The sequence below is a fragment of the Macrobrachium rosenbergii genome, chromosome 27 (genome assembly GCF_040412425.1).
Source record: "Macrobrachium rosenbergii isolate ZJJX-2024 chromosome 27, ASM4041242v1, whole genome shotgun sequence".
Lineage (NCBI taxonomy): Eukaryota > Metazoa > Arthropoda > Malacostraca > Decapoda > Palaemonidae > Macrobrachium > Macrobrachium rosenbergii.
In genome coordinates, this window is record NC_089767.1 from 36,132,315 (window position 1) to 36,137,008 (window position 4,694).

Below are 4,694 nucleotides of genomic sequence, written 5' to 3' on the forward strand. Positions count from 1 at the left end.
GATGATCACCTGTTATTACTTGGTTATGACTATAACTGACGGTGAAAATATAAATGAAATAATAGACGAAATGAAACCAAACAAAAAAAAAGGAACATCATTACAAAACTATTCACAGTGAAGTAGCTCTGACACTCAAACCCTAAGGAACAGACACGCTTACACAAAATCTGATGACGAAAGATTTAATATTCACTCCTTTGGCATTCAGTCATCAAGACCACCACTTTTCGCATGTAAAAAATAAATAAGCATCAAAAGAGCTAAAAATCTGAGGACTCCAACAATTAGGCCGAGGCTTGCGAGAGGGAACATCTATGCGTGAGTGTGCATTTCACCGAGGAACCGACCGATAACAGCAGCGCCCTCTATATGCTGTGGGGCGTTGGCGGTACACACGCTTCTTGATCCATGTATGTGGTGCTCATTGCTTGTCCACAATAGAAAGAGACCAGTCGTGACTGTGTCTGTGTGTGTCTTGGTGGTATTCACGCTTGCGATTTAATCTCCCAGGCACTGGTGGTGACTTTGACGCCTTGAAACTGTAAGTTGGATGGTCATATGTAGTTTTAATGTACGTTAGAAACCGGGTATTTGACCAAAAGCGTATTTTGTGAGTTAGGCTACCGATTAAGGATTCAATTTTTGCGTAATTTAAGGAAAAGTGTAACTGTGCGCTGCTTACATGATAATTATATTTAAACCAATTAATAGCACGTGTATAGACTGAAGATGAATTTTGACAATATGAACTTAGACATTCGGCCTAATAAGGCAGCTTCCCATTCTCCGGAGGCATGTAAACATACAGTACACTCATTGGTATACACATACAGTATCCGCTTAAGTAAAACTGAAAAATGAAAAAACATTAAAAATAGGAAGAAAATACCTTACAGAATATTGGTCAGCGATGTTAAACTCCTTACAACTCGTTATGTCAGTGGTTGCCACTTCAAGATTGAAATCCACTTGAAAGCGAAACGATGTCTCTCTCTCTCTCTCTCTCTCTCTCTCTCAATAAGACTAGGATCTTGGAAACCGAGGTTTACAGCCCTTCGTAAAACATTTCTTAGTCCTAACATCGAGGGGACATTTTTTTTTTTTTGCAAAAACGAAAAGGTTAACGACTTTGATCGAAGCTCTATAACGTCTGCTCTCTCTCTCTCTCTCTCTCTCTCTCTCTCTCTCTCTCTCTCTGACAGATGAGGCAGACTCAAACTCCACGTATCTCAATAATATCGAGAGAATAAAGGGCCTCTCTCATCATTCTCAGCACGGAAATCTCGGCTGCTGTCAAAACCTGTCACAACTCAGAGATTTCGCCATGATAAGTTTTTCCATTTTCTTTGAGTCCATATTGAAGGATACTAACTCATTCTAGAAAACTGAATACACTTTTTCTTTATTTGTGGAATCAGCCAAATCTTTGTAGTATATTCTGGTTGTCGTGGCTGAATGGTGCAACAGTCAACATACATGTGCTAAGCCTAGGTTTGAATTGCTCACAACCTACCGCCCATATTTAACCCAGCTGGTACTTGGTATCCCTGTTTGGTGGGGGTCAAGGAATGTGGCGTAGGGCTAGCAACCTCATCTCTAAAGAATCGTTGATATGCCAGCCTGTAAGTGTTAGTAAAGCTTTGAAACGATCACTAGGCCTAGTGTGGACCCTCTGGACATGTCTTAACCAACCGAAACTTACGTAAAGAGAATGAGACGGAGAAGGTGGATCCCCAAAAGTCCCACCAACCCAAAAGTATTTAGAGAGAGAGAAAGAGGGTGAAGTAGGGATCACAATATGGAGTCCCCGCAAAATAACTCGCTTAAATAAATAAAGTTTTGCTGAGAAAAAAAACCTGGAGGTCTAACTTTCCCACGAAGCATTAGAACGAAAAGGAAAAGTTCCCTTCTTTCCGGCCAAGTTCCTTATTAAGTTCCTTCTGAGCGACTGACTTTTCTTTAAGAGGTTACTTACAAAATTCACCTAGCTTTATAAGTTTACCTCCAACCTGCGGTCATTTAATTATTGAATTTAGCCGCAAAATGCATCTGCGTTCGGCTCTCTCTCTCTCTCTCTCTCTCTCTCTCTCTCTCTCTCTCTCTCTCTCTCTCTCTCTCTCTCTCTCTCTCTCTCACTCTCAGATAAACAGCCCCACAAAAACATATATACGCGTTGCAGCCATACATTTCGAGTACCAGTACTTCCGTATTCCCGATGACTGGTGAAATATGGGCAAATGATAAGTGACGAGAGTATTCATAAGGCTTACGCAGGTGTAGCAATACGCTACTATGTTGGTGGCATGTAGATAGAGATGCCTGTTGACCAGGGATGGAAAAGGGGTATTTATTTGTTATTCATGTATATAATATATATATATATATATATATATATATATATATATATATATATATATATATATAAAAACATTAATCCATTTATCATAACAGGCAGTGGTCTGACAACAAAATCACAATGGTAAGTGCCACACTCAAACTTCAAACTGATGAATTGTAGTTGATTCCCTTTACTGAGGAAGCTCATCGGCAGTACGTCAAACCCCCTTACATTCATTGTCTCATTCATCACTATCTTGCACACACGCTTACTCAATCAACCGCCATACTTCACTTCCATGAAGGACACTTGGCTCAACAGTCCTTTCATATATTCTCACCTTGGCGTCCAAGGACACTCCAAGTTGCTCACCAGTCTTTTGCACAAACACTAGCTACCTTTCTTGCTTAATCTGTTGTGTAACTCACCTGTTCTCTTATTTCACCTTCAGTCTTTATATTGAGTCACAGATGCCTAATCCAATCAGTCACTTCCATTCGTCAGCCATTTTTATTAATATTCATTTCTCTATCTTCCTGGGTTTCATCTGTCTTCATAACTACTGTATATTCTCAGCTTTCTCCTCTTCCGAACACTTTCACATTCACACATAGAGTCTGCAGTTTCTTTTGAATGTTCATTGTCAGGACAGCACCATCTGTAGACATCAACCATTACACATTCCAGTCATGACTCATTTTCCTTTCAACTCTCTCAGTAACTTGCCATTATACCTATACAGGTTCAACAGTCTCCATATTACCGTTCTGTTGATTATATCATAAGATTCTTCTGGTTCTCTATGAGAGAGAGAGAGAGAGAGAGAGAAGATACCACAGGTTGTTCTTTAACTTCAACCTTACTGGATTTGCTTTGGTAATTCTGAAATTCATGGATAGCATAAGTATTGCTGCAGTGACTCTCTCTCTCTCTCTCTCTCTCTCTCTCTCTCTCTCTCTCTCTCTCTCTCTCTCTCTCTGTATTTTTGTTTACTGCTGTAAATGCTTGGATTTCCTTTTCTCTAATCCCCGAAAGAGAGAGAGAGAGAAAGAGATAAGTCCTGAGATGATGCAGTTAAAGTGTTAAACGTATATTTCTCGAACTTACAGCAAGAGAGAGAGAGAGAGAGAGAGAGAGAGGCTGAACCAAACGAATGTCAGATTAGTTCTGTAACTGAGTTTCATTCATTCGTTGGAGTCCAGGTCTTAGAGTACGAGCCATCCTCCTGATGATTAAATGAACGCAACCCATTTCTTCTGTAATTGTATATGATATATTGCTATTGGGCTAGCCATTAATTACTGCCATTCGTCACCTAAAATTTCAACCTAATTTTTTATTCCTTTGTAAACACACACACACACATACACCCCACTTTTTTATTTGTTTGAAAACACACCCACATACACACATACACAAACAGATGTATGTGCACCTTTGAACACACACTTACTCAAAACACGCACAAATAGTTGTATGCGCACCTTTGAACTTCAGTCTGGATTGCGCAGGCGCGTACCCGTAATTAATCTGTACATATACGTTGACATAAACCTCGCAATATGCTTCTGATATATTGAAGATTCCCAAAGGGAAGCGTGTTAATAACATTGAAGTTGAAAATTCTACAACCGAACGATAATTATGCACATTACCCACTCTCTCTCTCTCTCTCTCTCTCTCTCTCTCTCTCTCTCTCTCTCTCTCTCTCTCTAAACGTCGTTCAGGCTTAATAGGACAGATATCAAGACTCTACCCTAATAAATACCTCACGCTTTATAGGCCAGGAGCACCTTCTACTAAAAAAAAATATAATAAGAATAATTATACGACAGGAAATAAAACACATCGCGTCTTTGTGGTAAGACTTTTATGTTAAGATAAGATTTACTCAGTGTACTTCGAGAATTATTGACTCTGATAACATGTGTGAGAGAGAGAGAGAGGAATTTCTTCGAATTTCTCGGACCTGTTATAATATATTGAGACAGAGTTTGCTTATCGCAAGAAAATCTCATCCTTCTGGTGTGACCGGTTCGAATCAAGTTTATTGCAACCGAGACTTGACCCAAATATAAAATATGAATATTCTCTCAGTGTCATCTCAAGCAGAGTGAAAAGTACCGGCGGAAGTATGAAGTTCAAAGTGTTCCCTATATTAAGTCATCGTGTGCATCACCAGCGGATTCATCTCTCTCTCTCTCTCTCTCTCTCTCTCTCTCTCTCTCTCAAACATAGTTGCATTCATGATAAAGTTTTTCTGTATTAGCCGTAACATTGCTATAATACCAAAATAGCTGCGTTGTCTCCTATTATTCTCTCCCTTACACACACACGGACACGCATACACATA

At 39.5% G+C, this 4,694-nt stretch overlaps 1 protein-coding gene across 1 annotated transcript in view; it reads left to right on the forward strand.

The window, feature by feature from the left end:
- Positions 1-403: 403 nt before the first annotated feature.
- LOC136853624 (uncharacterized) overlaps positions 404-4,694 on the forward strand; it is a 15,003-nt gene continuing 10,712 nt past the window's right edge. Inside the window, exon 1 of the mRNA XM_067129431.1 lies at positions 404-544. The gene's annotated coding sequence lies outside the window, so the exon portion shown is untranslated. The remainder of the gene's footprint in view (positions 545-4,694) is intronic.